Below are 16,622 nucleotides of genomic sequence, written 5' to 3'. Positions count from 1 at the left end.
ATCAAGCAGTGGTTTGTTTTATGTTTTGTTTTTGTGATGTTTTGTTTCAGCCAGTGTACCCCTTGGGCTGTTTTGGTCCCCAGATTTTGCTGCAGAGTGAGTGCTCCTCAGCCCTGTTTAAAGCCGCCATGTAATTTAACATCTAAAAAGTATTAGAAATTATTTTCAACCAAAATTCAATATACTGGCACTTGAGTAAACTTTTCTGATTCAGGGTTTGAATTGGACGTTGTAATGCTCAGACATTTATCACGAAAATTACACAATTAATTCCATGAACCAATCAAAGTCTGTATCAGTTGTCCCACCTAAACTGGTGCAACAACATCTCTTCTTCCACTTCAGCCCCTCTCTGTGCAGACATCAAATGTCCCTGATGTATTGAACATGGACATTTATAATTGAAGTTGCTAATCATAGCTAAGTTAAACTGTTATATGTAACTGACTTATGAGGGAGGTGTTAAAATGTGATTTACCACACCTACACGCTCAAAATGCAGTAGTTTTATGCCTCCACTCCGGCGATAGTGGTGGCATTATGTTTTCGGATTGTTGGTTCGTCTGTACGTAAGTACTCTCACGAACGCAATATCTCAAGATCACCGCAAGGGAATTTCTTCAAATTTGGCACAAACGTCAACTTGGACTCAAGGATAAACTCAAATGATTTTGGTGTACAAAGGTCAAAGGTCAAGGTCACTGTGACCTTGTGTGTCTCATTCTTGTGAATGCGATATCTCAAGAAGGCCTTGAGGGTTGGGGTTTTTTTTGGCACAAATGTACACTGAACTCAAGGATGAACTGATTAGATTTTGGTGGTCAGAGGTCAGTGTCACTATGATCTCATTCGTCTTATTCTCGCAAACATGGTGTTTCAAGAAATCTTTGAGGAATTCCCTCAAATTTGGCACAAATGTCCACTTGGACTCAAGGATGAACTCATTAGATTTTGATGGTCAAAGGACAAGGTCACCATGATCTTGCATTTGTTTCATTCTAGTGAATACGATATCTCTTGAAGGTCTTGAGGGAATATCCTTAAATCTTCATATGCGTACTATGACAAAATTTCATATAAATGTCTAATAGGATAAAGCGATGAAGTGATGGCATTATATATCCAAGAGGTCAAAGGTCAACTTCACTGTAAAATCATAATGTTCTGCATAAAAGACTTTTCTCATCATTACTTAATGTCATAACTCAACAGAAGAGGAAACATTTGGTCAGATACTGAATTGGTGACTCTAATCTTGGGTGACCACCTTGAAACTGGGCTGATTGTATAAATCTTCTGTGCTGCGGGATTTAAGATGTGTGTGAAGCATCCATGTTTTCACAAACACGGATGTAAACTGTAAGTACAACTTGTCATGTACACCGGGGCATACAACTGCAAGGTGGTACTTCTTGTTTGAAGTAGGTTTTCTAATAGTTATGAATGTTTATTTTCATACAGATTTTTGTGGATGCTTAATGACTCACCTTTGTATCGTAATTGCATGTTTACTGTTTCAAGCCAAAATTCCATTGGCTTTGAAGATTCTGGATCTCTGAATTGAATTTAGGGCTCACTGTTTAAGATTTGGTTTGATATGATTATGGAAGTTTTTCTTTAGTTTAACTTTATTAAACATTTTTTTAAAATGCAATTAAGGTAAATTAAGGTCACTAAGAGATTAATATTGTCAGTAATTGAAGAGATTATTTCTATCGTCCAGCTCTAGTTTTAGGCTTTCTAATGGCTCAGCTAGCTAAGGTACTAAGTGACACATTATGTTGAAACATGACCTCATTCATCATGACATCATACTCCTGTCTCTTTCTTTCTCACCAAGTCTTTTCTGTCTCTGGCTCTGAAATGAAGACCAACCACGCTAAATAAGTTGTTATCGATATTGACTTGTGTGGTGTGGATAGTCCTGTCAGTCACTGAGAGATCAAGCCTGAATGTGTTGCCCTCAGCTCAGGCTTTGATGAAACCGGCAAGTCTCACCCATTAATAATTACAATCGGGCACACAAGGACATCTGTTTCCTGGGGCTGTATCAGCGCTTACACAGTAACCTGATGCAAGAGGGCTAAAAGTGGACTTATGGTGACACTGCAGTTTTGCACACAACCAACCTCTCTTTCTCTCTCTCTCTGTCTCTGAGCGACTGTCTCGGCCCGATGCCAGGTCATGTTATAAATTAATGCATTAGCAGTTTTGGTTAGCTCCCGTGGCCTGATAAAAACAGGTTGAAGAAGAGCGAGATCCCCACAGCTGTAGAGGTGGGATAAGCGCTAGTGGACACGAAAGCTATTTGTCATTGTTAATTATTTGACTGCTATAGCCCCACAAAAGACATCCAAACTAATTAACAAACACAACTAGGAGAGCAGCAGGGGACATAGTGGAAGCATTAACACAGGGGATTGTTTGGGGAGTTCTTGGGGAAGAGTTTGACTCCAGAAGTGAATGACTTCATCAAGTAAACTTTCAAGTACTTTGGGAACAGATTTTGCCTACTTATAATCCTGTTATTTTCATCTCAAGAGAGTTATTTTTTTCACTTGGAATACAGATAAGTAACTTTATGAGATTAAATATACAGTACGTCTTTGTCTAACCCTATTTTCGTAATTGCTTTTGCTTCTTTCTACGACCAGTGTTTGTTAGCATTTTAAAAGCACAGTCCCAGATATGCACAATCACCAATGAACATAGTTTGAGGAAGTCAGACCGTAAGGATGTGAATGTCGTCATTGATCATTATTAATAGACTCCTGGTTGATGACCTAGTGGATGCTGTGGGTGGTTTTGATCTTCGAACATTGAACATCGAACGTATCTAAAGACAGTAGCATTGTTATGAATGGCCAGTCTGGAAAGAGGGGAAAAGCCTGCTGTCATAGAGAGGGGTATGGTTGTCAAAAGTATTTATACTTAAGTTCTTTTTCCATACCACATGTTTAAAGCGATATGATCTGTTAATTATACATCTGATAGTATTAGCTTATTTTCCAACAGTCTCTCTTAAGAAGTATTCATGGTGTTAAACCCAGTTATTCACAAAAATGAGAGAGGTAGTTGTAAGAAGAATTTAAAAAAAGAGAGCTTGAGAGAAGTTTAAAGCTTACATACTTAAACAACTCTGATCACCTGTCCAAACATCGCAGGACGTGTGTGTACTTGTCGGATTGTTGGTTGCAGAAACCTGTGGAGTTATCTCATAAACACACATAACTGCACTTTGTTTGAACCAAACTGACGATTAAATATTTGTGTTATGCCATGTCGTATCATATGACATGATCACGCTTTGAAATTTGCAAATACTGTTGTACTTGGCTCTGCCAGGGTTAGTCGATTTATTCTACATCCACAGTGCAGTCATTTCTAGACACTCTTATTAAGTAGCTCTGGGTTTTATATCTTGCCAAAGGACACTTCTATTTCCAGACTAATTATCTGTGCTTTGATAAATTACCTAGCAGAAAACTGAGCTCTGCTTGAGAACTTTCTGCCAATTATCAGCAGAAGATGTGCGTTGGTTCCAGAGGTACAAACTGTTGGGAAATGCTGTGGGGGACGCACTTTCAACAAGAAATGTACGGTAATCCAAAAGAAAAAAGGCAGAAAGGCTAGTTTGACTAGAACACAAAGTACTTTAAAAAAGTAAGTAAAAACTTTCTTTTTTAAAGATTTGAAAAACATATTCATTTATCCAGCTAAAACTCCAAAGGGTGGTGATTAATCTAGAAGGTTTAGTTCTTTTAATGTAAAGCAGTAAGTAGCTGTGTGAACCACATTCTCAGGATAGTTTCTCCAATACTTAATATGATTACACGTAATAAAACTTTTATATTTTCACCAGAGGGAGCAATTTTTTTTTATAATGCAAGGTCTTTATCAGCACATCAAACTATCTGCTAAATGAAGTGCCTTTGTGCAGCTGGGAAACATTTTTTCTCAAATTAATCTTGCTAATAGCAGGCACTGAAATTTTATTTTTATATTATAAAAGTAAGCATGTTTTTTTTTCACAAGCATTAGGGTGAAAAGGAGTCGTCTCTCAACATATTGAGCATTCATCCATAATGCAGTGATAAAACTGTTTCTCTCTTTCTCACCCGCACTCCCTCTTTCATCCATGGTGCTTTGGTGTCAGTGATACTGAAGTTCAGCCATGGGAGAAAGATCCTAAGGAACACCACTAGCCACTAAGACTAAAAGATAAAGTGCAGAGGCTGGCATACACTATGTGTCACTTTAAAGATCATTGTAATTTATTTCAACTCAGGCCTTTTTTTTTTTTACAATTTTGGCTGTCATTTTAGCTTTTGTTATAACAGGGTTCCTGCAGATCCTTAAAAAGTCTTGAAAGGCATTGAATTAATTCATCAAAAATGAGGTCCCAGTAAGTATTCAAATGCAGGGTCTGACGTTAAGGTTTTTTCCTACTTGCCCTGCCAGGCAAGTACTTCTCAAATCTACTTGCCCCATCTAAATTCTTACTTGCCCTGCCTAAGAGGTTCTTTTTCTGGCTGTGTGGTGCATATTTTCGCTCATGACTTATATCTTACATCAGCAGAGATGATCAGCCAATGGAGGCAGCAGCACATAAAAAAGGAGCACACTGCAACTGGCCCCTCCGAGGACAGAAACAGGAGAGGAAATACACGATTACAGGCGTGGAATTAAGTCATTTTTAGGGCAAGGCCACTTTGGCCTTTGATAAATACAAATTTATTGGGGCATCACGGCCAAAATATGGGGCACCGAGGCCAAAACCAATGGAGCAATAACAATATGTGCTAATTACATTGAATGAAAACAAAACAATATACAGTATGTGTTGAAAAACAGTACTGAGTTTATTAAAACTGGGTGTGCATGACTGGGGATATATCTCGTTTCTTGTTGTTTTGATTCATGTCCCTTATTTTTTAAGTCTTTGAAATCTCTTTATTCTGTTGTTATCTCCTAGTTATTAAGAAATTATTATTAGAAGAAGATTCTTTATTGTCCTTTCTCAGCACATTACACACATTTGACCTCTGCATTTGACCCATCCTACTGTATACACTGGGAGCAGTGGGCAGCTGCAGTGCAGCGTCCGGGGACCAACTCCAGTTCTTTTGCCAGTGCCAGTGGTCAGGGTCACTGACAAGAGTATTCACCTAACATAGCCTACATATCTTTAATTATATAATTATTTATATGTCTCTATGGATATTTTTACATAAATCCCCAATATTTAATTTGCCTCTTCCTTCATTTAATTAGACAATGTTTATCGTATTATATGTATTAATTCTCTACAGGATCTTGTATGTTCTTTAATGTGTGTTCAATTTATTAAAAGAAAAAAACAAAAAAACGTTTTGGTGAACCCTGCAGCAAAGTGAGCCCTCTTCCTCAGAGAGGATCTTTGCCTCCCAGTTTGTTCTTGGTGACAGAGCAGAGTGAACCGTCTTTCTTCTCAGAGGATCTTTGTCCCATCAGAGCAGGCAGCATGCTGTTCTTATCTATCACTCTGCTCTCCGTGTCCGCATTTAAAACATCTTTCGCTGGCGATTTGACAGTCACTAGAAGCACATTATGACCCTTTGTAAAAGTTTCTCTGTGGTACCTGTGTTGTACATGAGCTAACGTTAGCGGATAAGGACTGAGAGGCTGTCCGGTATGTGTGTTTGTGTCCGAGTCGGTGCTCCTTGCCCAATCGGGCATGTCTGCACATGGTCTGCTGGCCCGCCGGCTATTTTTATTTGCCCTGGGCATTCGGGCAGCTGTTAATGTCGGACCCTGAAATGTCTTATATCAATATTTCAAAAGTCTTAAAAGTGCCAAGACTTGGGAAGTAGGGTTTTATGAATCATTTTTTTCTAATTTTGCATTGTAAAATCTCAAAATAACTGGTAACATCTGGGTTTTTTTTATTGAGAAAATGTCTCTTGCATTAATGTCTCACAGATCAGGATAGCAGAACCAATGACACTTGTGTTTTAATTTCGTCCAGGATTCTCAGAACAGAGGAGTAGGGATGCACCAAAATGAAAATTTGTGGCCGAAGCTGAAAAATATTAAACGCTTGGCTGAATACCGAATATCGTTGTTTAGTTTTTCATCAGTTTTTGCAGATGAACCTCCTCCAGATTAGTGTTGTCACGGTACCAAAATTGGATCCCACTGTGTGATACCAATGAAAATACCATGGTTCTGAGTAGTATCAGAATACCACAGCGAAAATGAGGCAGATGTGCCTTTTGTCATTTATGAAAAGATAAATCACTTTTCTATAATACATCAATGATATTTCAATGGAATAAATTACTTATTGACTTATTCATGCTTCAAAAACGTAACTAATAAACTAATGTAACTAATAAACTAATAAACTAACTAACTAATAAATAAATAAAATTAGAATCAACCAGCCACCCTCCTCCCCTGACAAGTCCCATCATAAGTAAAGAACAGTCCCTAAAGTGCAGTGAGGTTTGTGGGCCGTGAACGGCTCGTTTCTCCTCTGACACGTCACATACCTGTGTTCGGCTGGCTCGGCTGTTCAGGTACTTCTGGGCAGTCCACACGCCAAGAAGAGGATATTATTGGAGCCGACTTGACTATTTGACAGGAATACATTAACGTTACTGTCTGTGTCTGTGACCCCCATTCAACCCACAACCAGTGGGATTCGCCTTTCGTTTCTGCTGCTGGTTGAAATCTGTAGGCTGCTCACACAGCGTGCTGAATGATTTAAGCGTATTTTGCAAAACTATTTGTAGTCGCAAATGTGAGTGCGGTGACGGACGGATTGCCACACTGCCGACATTTTACTCTGCCCCTCACGGCACACTGTTTGATTGCGTTATCAAAACACGCCATTAATCCATTATCCATTATACATGCTATTATTCGGCCTTGCTTTTAACTTATTCCACCGAATACCGAATGTGTATTTTTTTGCAATATTCGGCCGAATATATTCGGGTACCGAATATTCGGTGCATCCCTACAGAGGAGCCACTGTCTGCTAGCTAGCCGTCACTGTCCCCTGAACGACATAGGGAACGACATGCAAATTTTTTTGAGACTCTGCATGATGGAAATGAAGGCAGTGGAATCCCACATGGAGAATGAGAAACACAAAATTGCTAAGATGGCCAGGTGTTTTCCAGATGTGCTCTAATCTAGACTGCTATGAAGTGAAAAACCTTTGGATCAATTTTTCCTAACCCCCCATTATTAAGTGTATTCACCAAATAATTACTGAAGTCTGGGACAAGTCCTCCAAACTAAACAACAAAATATGCAGTTTCTTATTGCCACCCATGTTAGCATATGGCACCCCTGCAGACTTTTATCTCAGAGGACATCTTTAATTCAGTCAGGACTACTTTAGTCAAAGAGAACTAAATTTCCATTTGCAGTATTATATGTAGCAGTATGGCTCTGTTCTGGGGCCTCTCTGCTTTTCCTAGGCATATGTAGAAAGCCTAAGGAGGGGAGAGCACACCTCTCTGCCCTTCCACACGCATAGAAGGAAAGTAGTAGTAGTATGTGAGCAGACTTTATCACTGGGAGGTGGAGGGGATGGTGGATGGCGTGCCTGCCAAGGCTGCCAAGCTGCAGACCACTGTTTGAGACCAACAAACAACAAAACCAGTTGTTTTTTAGTGAGTCATCGCTACATTTCCAGCGGCTTTTTAGTCACCAAACGTGGGTGTTTTTTTTACCACCTGCCACTGTGTTTCCACCAAGGATAGAGCCACGTAACGTGGTTGATATTTACTTAGCCATTGTGCCCTAAGAAGCGGGGACAGATTGCACAAAACATCTTAAGTTTTCTCCCTAAGTTTGACACTTATTACTCCAAATACTCCTTAGCTGAGGGACTTACACAATTGTACAGAATCCCTTAAAATATTAACTCATTTACTGCGTTGAAATAGATTTTACGGCGGTACAGTTTCCATGGAGATTGTTTGTTTGTTTAGACTCACACTTGTGATGCCTGTTATCATTTCACAAAGTTGGCTTATGGTTAGATAGTGAAAAAAAGCAGAAGAAAAGAAGACAGAGAAACCATATTGGTCAGAGAAGGAAAGATTACACTTCTGGAGGAATACAATCATAGAAAGCACATCCTACAAAGTAAATCTGATCCCCAAATATCAGAAAACAGAAAACAACTACAGGAAGAAATTGCAACGAAAATGAATGCAGTCAGATCTATAGTGTAAAATCAGAAGCTTATCCATTGGGTTCTCGTCGTCACAGATCACTCTTCTTGGAGAGTTTGCTTTGGTTGCTCAGGTCTTTTGTGCATCAGTCTAGGGATTCCAAAAAGGAAGACCAAAAGGAGAAAACCCTAAATACTTAAGTGAACATTTTAAGAAAACCTGAAGGGCAATGGGCAGAATTAGGAAAATAAAACCCATGTTGTCAAAAGTTTGAGCTTATTTGTGCACCAAGGGGAGTTTAAGATGGAGGGAGTCAGAGAGTTTGAGGGGGAAAAGAGAGACAGACAGAAAAAAGGAAGAAAGCCACAAATCAACAGTGCATCAGCATCAGAGAGAGTGAAAAACTGAGTTATCTCCTTTTGACTCACATTGTGTGCCAGCCACGGGGAATCCTGCTCTCCCCCACTTCTGTTCTGTTTCATCAAGTACAAGTACAATGTTGCTGTTAATAATTAGAGAGGAGGTGTAAGACGCCGCCGATCCACCAGCAGAACAATCTGTTGCACACAGAGCTGTCTCATTTTAATAATTAAAATGAATTTACTCTTGTGCATATTTGCATATAGTAAATGAATATTTGTTCTGCAAGGCTTGGCAAACACATTCCCATCACCCCAATGTGTAAGCATGGTCATGATTGGCAGAGTCTCTTGTCCTACAGGAGCGGTAATCTCCACACTGCGGCAGTGATACCAGGGAACAGCGCAGGTTCACTGCCTTATGTATGACCCTATCATGTGTGATTTACAGGATTTCCTCCTGATGCAGTCACTCTTTTACGTGATTAAAGTGCACTGTGGGCCTCTTGGGTGCCTCAGCCGGTGGGATTTGACCCTGCAGCCCCTGACCCCCTGGGTTAGCCTTCAGTGCTGTAATCATAATATACCCCTCCAGCTCTACCTCCTGGCCCCCTTTTGAGGCAGGGGGAAATGAACTGAAGCACAGTATAATTCTTATTGATTGCTATGTGCTTTGACTTCAACGTTTTTGTTATAATATTCTCATAACTGGATATTGCCGCACTAAATAACCCCACATGGGATAATTTATAGCATGATTTGAAGCAGAAAATCAGCAAGAAGTGGCCTGTAGATTATTTATTTTGTCAGTAATTTCATTTTTTCCCTTAGAGACAGGATTATTGCCTCAATCCTCAAGTGGACCTGGAAGGCATGGGTTCTTCTGATATTCTTCTTTGCTAATACAGTATGCCTACTACAGCCCTGGATTATCAAGACCAACATGCTGTCAATATTTGAAAGTTTAAAAATAACAACAATGGTTGATTTCTCTCTCTGTTTTTCTCTTGTTTTTTTAATGCCTCTGCACAGGCAATAGCCGTGGTGGGAGGCATTATGTTTTGGGGTTGTTGAGTTGTCCAGCCGGGGCGACACAGTGGTGTGGTGGTTAGCACTGTCGCCTCACAGCAAGAGGGTTCCTGGTTTGATCCCGGGTGTGGGAGCCCTTCTCTGCAGAGGTTGCATGTTCTTCCTGTGTCAGTGTGGGTTTTCTCCGGGTACTCCGGCTTCCTCCCACAGTCCAAAGACATGCAGATTGGTGATAGGTTAATTGGTGACTCTAAATTGTCCGTAGGTGTGAGTGGTTGTTTGTCTCTATGTGTCAGCCCTGTGATAGTCTGGCAACCTGCCCAGGGTGTACCCTGCCTCTCTCCCAATGTCAGCTGGGATAGGCTCCAGCTCCCCCGCGACCCTCAAGAGGATAAGCGGTTAGAAAAAATGGATGGATGTCTGTCTGGCCGTCCTATTTTTTTTTCATGAACCCTGTACCTCAAGAAGACTATACAGTGTTTTTTTTTGGTTTTTTTTTCAAATTTGGCACAAACATTCACTTGGATGTAGAAATGAACTGATTAGACTTTGGTGGTCATAGGTCAAGGTCAGTGTGACCATGCTTTCATCTCATTCTTGCAATTTTTCAAGAAGAACTTTAGGGAATTTCCTCAATTTTGGCACAAACAGACTCAAGAATGAACCGATTAAAATTTGGTGGTCCAAGGTCAAGGTCATTGTGACCTCACCAAACATGGTTTTGGCTTTAACTCAAGAATTAATAAGCTAATTATTATAAAATTTTACACAAATGTTTAAGAGGATGTAATGATAAAGTGATTGCATTTTATATGTAAAAGGTCAAAGGTCAACTTAATTGTGACATCATTATATCCTGCAAAAACTAAACAGTTTGTTGTATGAAAACAAGTTCCTTATCTACGCGGATAGAGAGCTAATGGCATTGACTGATGACTGATTTGCAAAGATAGGGGCTGTTAAAGGAGAACGTGATTTACAGAGCAAATATGTATTCTGTAGCATAAAAAAATATACATTTTACATTTGACAGACTGAGAGTCTATAGCTATGTTAGCCATGGAACTATACTCACTATATGAAAGAAGTGCTATGAGTGAAATGCTAATGTCAGCATGCTAACATGTTGATGTTTAGCAGGTAGCCTTTAATGTTTACCATGTTCACTGTTCTATTTACCTCAGAAGTCAGAAGGATGATGATGTCACACCCTAGCTGAGTCAGACAACCAAGACAATACCAGTTCTAGCCTGGTTAGCCATTGTTAGTAATACCAGTTGATAACCATGCATTATGCTGTATTTTGCATATGCAAACACCATAGCAACATGTCCACAGATAAGTTGGACAGTACTGTGTGTATGTCTGATTTAATGAGACACAAATAAGACAGAAATGCCATTAAACAAAAAAAGTATGTTACTACAGCTTTCACTACTGTTGATGCATGGAGCAGCCATCTTGGATTTTGAGGTCAGGGCTGGTGAGGTTCCTCTGACTTTCTGAGTCAAAAATCCAACTTGAACGGATGTTCCAGTTGGAATTTTCTACTAGGAACTTGGAAATTCCCACTTCCTAGCTCAAATGGAATGCACCATTAGTTCAGCAAGCTAACACTGGGAGTGCTCTCTGGTGGACACACTATGTAATAGAGACCTCAGACTTATCATTTGCATTGCTGCACTGCAGTTTCTTTGTACTTATTGGCCTAAAAATTGCTACCAAAACTTGTATGATAAACTAATATTCGTGGATAATATTGTCTTTTTACGGGCCAGACTCTAATGCCTTTAAGCTGTTCCTGCCTGTACAGCATGTGTCTTTAGGTGTATTCTTCAGAGAGCTCCAAAGTGCACAGTGTTCGCAGTACCATTAGGACACCCATTTTTAGCATAATTCACCCCAGTGGGAATTCACCTCCCAACCTTTGCAGTGGTAGTGCTTTGCTCCTCCCAGCACTACAGTTACATTCAGCTCTCTGCACATTTTCCTCAAAACACAGGAGCATCTACAATCATTATCCACACCTGGAGAAGAGCCCATGTACTTTCTATGAGACAGTTATGTGAGGACAGTGTTTTTAATGTGAAGTTTTTGCACAGCGGTGGTCACTGTTTACATAACCGCTTTCTGACTTGTTAAATATAAAACTCTTCTCTTGCCAGAGCGTCCACACACTCAGTGGGCTGGTTTTAATTAACTGAAGAGAGGCACAATTTTACAGCGATGAGATGTGTTTTATTCTCATCTCTGGGTATATTTTAACTGAGCACGCAGTCTCCCGACTGGATGCCAGGCGCTGCATCCCATTTGTCATGCAAACTAGAAACTGGATGAGCCTTTCCTCAGGCTGGGAGCTGAAAATCAGTCAGTGGGTTTGTTCAGACATTTCCATGGTGTGATGGTTTGTAATTCAAAATGGGTGGAGGCAGGACATTTTTCATTTAAGTTTCTGCTCTATGTGCTCTTCCCCAAAGTTCTTTTTCTTTGTAGAATAGATTTTAAAAATGGTGATTGTCCTTTTGCTTTGGTCTGAATATTACTCTCTGTATTACAGATACTGGATCTGCGTGTGTGCATAAAGAAGTATCCAGGTGCAAATCTCCACCTCTGGCAGTCATGAGGAATAGAGGGTATGTATTGACATCTCTTATTCACACTATCCCACACCAAGCACTCCTGCTGAGCAGCTAAACAAACTCACTCTCACTGATATGAGAGGTTAAATACAGAGATGTAAACAAACCAGTATGTTGGTAAAGTAAACTCCGTTAGAATCCAGAATAATCTGTATAATGTACCAAACAGAGAGCCATAAATTAGACATGTTTTAAAGTATGGAGAAATACTCTGATGCAATTAATATATTGTTTAACACTCATTCCCGAGAATTGGGACAAAACATTCTTCATTCATCATTCTCCATTTAGGCTGGGAAAATGCATTTTAAAAGATCAAACTTTTGACTATTAAAACTTCCAATGTATTGACATCTCACAGAGTTGACAAAAAGTTATTAATTTCACAGCAGTTGTAGTAAGGAGCCATTTTCTTTTTTTAAAGTTACCAAGAGCTTTCTTAATGGCAATCAAAAAACTCATTTTTGAACCATAATTCTTATGTAGTTTTGATGTAGAATGGCTATGGAGTTGACATGTTGGGGGCTGTGTCCACCAAAGGGTTTATTTTTGGGGGCAGCGTATTTTTTTTAATTCTTGGAGTGGGAGTGCTGCGTATTTCACTGCGCTACAAGTGCCAGCAGGGCGATGAGTCGCTGGGTGTGAATTCTGCCTCGAGTGTTGCACATTGGGCGTTTTTTATTTTCAGAGCGCAAAGAGTTGGAAAATTTTGGGTCGAAACATGGCACTCGTCGCTGTCACTTCAGCTGTTCAGTCACAGTGGAGGAGGGACAAATATTGCCAAGACAAACTGTCACATCTTACATGTATAACTGAGGAGAAATCTGTTTATATAATGTACATATATTAATCATAAATACTAGCCTGGATATCCAGACACAAATCTAGAAAGATTTTGAGTCTGGCCCTCACCGATACACCCTTCCTACCCAAGGGGCGGCACTAATTGAGGTATATTAAATGCCACTGCATGCAACTGGATAGCACAATGGCCAATCAGAGCAAGTAAAAAACAAGGTGACGTATTCATTGTGCTAAGCCCCATTTGTTCGCCAAACAGTGGGGCGAACTGATATATTATGCTTTTGCCGTATCCCATAGGCAAAACAGCAAAAACGTCCTTCCTGGAAGTGAAGGCTTCTAGGGCAGTCTTCTGTTCCTCTCTCAAGGAAAAACATAAGTGTAGTTGGCTCAACGTTTCTTCCAAAGCTAAATTAACGGATGCGATCCTTCGGCAGCTGCCATCTGTTTACTTTTCGACTCCTATGGCACAGCGCTGTCCTCATGGTGGTCCGATGCCGATTCAGTAGGCTCTGCTCATCGGGGCCAGATCCCTGTGCAGTGCAAACTCGAATTTGCTGGGGACGGGACATCTTGATTTCCAGGTTACATAAATACATCATTTGTCCCAATTCTCAAGAATAGGAGTTGAGTAACATGATTTTCCCACATGAAAAGTAAAAAAAAAAACTCTGAAAAGGGGCCTGAAGCAGATCTACTCTTTCTTTCTCTGGATCTGGCCTCTGCCTCTCCCACCATCGCTGTTTGCTTCAGGTTATGCTTTCTGCAGGTTATGCTTTCTGCTTTCTCCAGTACTGGCACAACACTACTGGGGATTGACTGGTAACTGGTTGACAGTGTTGTGCAAGGTACTGAAAATTGGTCATTAGTTAGAATTACTAGTAAATTAATTACTTTATCAGTTACTGCATATAAAAAATAATTAGTTACTCAGGAAAGTAACTTTTACAATAATATTTGCTTTAATTCTGTTATTCACTCACACAGCTACATTATTTTAGTGTTGCTATGGCACAGTGTGGGACAAGACAACTGACAAATATTTATGATTGTACTTTATTATCACTATGATAAAAAGTGAACAGAAATGTTTTGATTGGGTGATCTATTGTCGCCTCACAGGCCTTCAAATCAGCCAACAAGTCAGTTTTTACTCTTTTGGCAGAGTGAAATGAAATAACAACTGTTTCTCCGACATTTGACAGTAATTTCTTGTCATGGCAGGCATAGTAAAATAAAAGTGATTAAGGTTATTTACAAAAGCATATACATACTGAAGTTTAACCTTAATAAATCCAACACATAGACTGTAACTCAACACTATATAGGCCTAATTTGTCCTTCATCTCGAGCAGGGAAAAATAGTGTCAATATTTCCAGGAAAGCAAGCTCATATTTCCTGAACCGTTGACCATCATGTGCAGTGACAGTCTAATGCTGATTGACTGAGTGATTGATTGAATAACTCACACCATTTATTTTGCCGCCGTAAGGTCGGGTTACTAGTGATGTGCTGGTTACATTGCATTTGAAGGTTGTTAATAACTTACAGAAACATTACTTGGCACAGTTCACCTTACACCTTCTCTTCCTCCCTGTCCTCTGTCTCTCTCAAACACACAAGACAGAAGGACTAAGCGCTGCTCAGCTGAGCCACACATCACTACAGGTGGCTTTAGATCATAACTGAGGAAAAAATCTGGGCAGTAGGCTCAGTTTTTCTGCCATGATCAAGACAAAAGTAACAAGTAACGAACCTATTTAAATTTTAATGATTTTAATTGTGTTATTTATTTGAAAAAAGTAATTGGTTACATGTCTAGTTACTGCCAAAAGTAATGAAATTACTCCGACGCTGCGGGTTGACCAGCGAAAGAGCAGCGTGCATACAGTTGGCTAGCTTTAGCATTAGAGGAAACAGCAGAGAGATTCGGCTATGCATGTTTGAGTCTCAGTCAGACCCAGACTCAGATGAGGAGTCTGTTGTGCACCAAATTTAGCAACCAGCAGATGTATCAGAATGGCAAGTGTAGTTTGCATCTTTCATTTGTTTTTGTTGTTTGTTAGCTTGTAGGCTAACTGGCAGTGGCTAACACAGGGTTAATGGTTGTGAAACATACGGTAATATCTGCTATGATGGGGTTTTTTGGTAGATGGTGGAAAGACGCTCCAGGGTCCAGTTTACATTCAAAAACTGTACACTCTAACATGTTTTCTGTCAAACTTTCATTATGCTAATACTAACTCTGCTCTCTGTACTGACAAGTCCGCTCTATGCTGGAGGTTGCAGGTTTCTTAGCCGGTGTTGTGTTGAAGTCTGACAGACAACGACTGCACAGATATCGGCCCCTTCAGTAGAGGAATGTAAAAAAAAAAAAAAAAAAACCTCTCTAGTGACAAACTTTGAACAGATACAAGTCAGTGTAGTCGAGGTCGGACATTTTAGGGGACATGAACAGAACGAAACCACATTTTCTAATGGAGGGGGACTTTAAGTTTCACATGTAGCTTGACACCTGGGAAGAAACATGTCGCTAGATATGTTCCACCTCTGCCTATCAGAACAAAAAACATTTAAAATAGTTCATACTTAATTGTAAGGATTTAATGCTTTTCTCTGTTTTAGGTCAATGTAAACTGAATATATTTGAGTCTGACAGCTGGTTGGACAGAGCAAGCCACTTAAAGATGTCACTCTGTGCTCTGGGACAATGTGATTTTTTTAATCTTTTGTAGACTGACCAATGGAACAATTGAAAAATGACTGAGTGATCAAAAAACTAGTTAGTTGCATACAATATATATGCTAAAGTAACGCCAATACTTAAACTGCAGCTTTCAAACATAATAACTTAGCATGGCAGAGCAATATTTTGTCTGACAACATTCAGTTTCTCTATGATAATTCACAAATTTTATGCAAAATAATAATAAAGATAATAATAAACTTTATTTATACAGCACCTTTCAAAATACAGTTAAAGTGCTGCACAATAAAACCAAAAACATTTAACACAAGGAGAATAAAACAAACAACATGTCTTAAATGTCACCAAAGTAAAAGATAAAATGAAGAAGGTCAAAACTAAAATCAAGATAATAAATGGGAAGTAACATTAATAAGAAAGCAATAAAATAGACAGCTCAGATAAAGTCAGGATATGATTTCCGATTGAAGTATGTTTTTAGGAGAGACTTAAATGAAGCCAGTGACTCAGACAGCCTTATATCCTCGGGCAGGTCATTCCAGAGCCTCAGGGCCCTGGTTGCAAATGCTCTATCTGGTCCTCAGCCTGGACTCTGGAACAAGCAGAGGACCTCTGCCTGAGGATCTGAAATTATGCAGAGGTTCATAAGGGACTAACATGTTCCAAATGTAATCTGGAGCCAGGCCATGAAGAGCCTTAAAAGTAATCAAAACATTGTCATTTACACAGGTTATTTTGTATTGCACTCCCTAACTCAGACTTTCTGTTATAATTTCATATTCTCCAGACCCTAGCCGAGATAACCCTATTTTTCAGACTTCAAATAGCTCTCTCAGAAACACAGAAGACATTGTACAACTGTATCTGCAGTGTGAGTTATACACCACATGATGAGTGCATTGAACTCGGTTT

General features: G+C 39.6%; 1 protein-coding gene across 1 annotated transcript in view; it reads left to right on the top strand.

Annotated features, from left to right (window-relative positions):
• The window catches only part of LOC125897514 (heparan sulfate glucosamine 3-O-sulfotransferase 5), a 137,649-nt gene that overhangs the window by 59,108 nt on the left and 61,919 nt on the right, over positions 1–16,622 (top strand). The window contains exon 2 of the mRNA XM_049590893.1: positions 12,120–12,195. The gene's annotated coding sequence lies outside the window, so the exon portion shown is untranslated. The remainder of the gene's footprint in view (positions 1–12,119; positions 12,196–16,622) is intronic.

Source organism: Epinephelus fuscoguttatus, linkage group LG11, assembly GCF_011397635.1.
Source record: "Epinephelus fuscoguttatus linkage group LG11, E.fuscoguttatus.final_Chr_v1".
Taxonomy (NCBI): domain Eukaryota; kingdom Metazoa; phylum Chordata; class Actinopteri; order Perciformes; family Serranidae; genus Epinephelus; species Epinephelus fuscoguttatus.
Note: the sequence above shows the minus strand (reverse complement) of the source record. Positions and strands in the feature narration are given on the sequence as shown.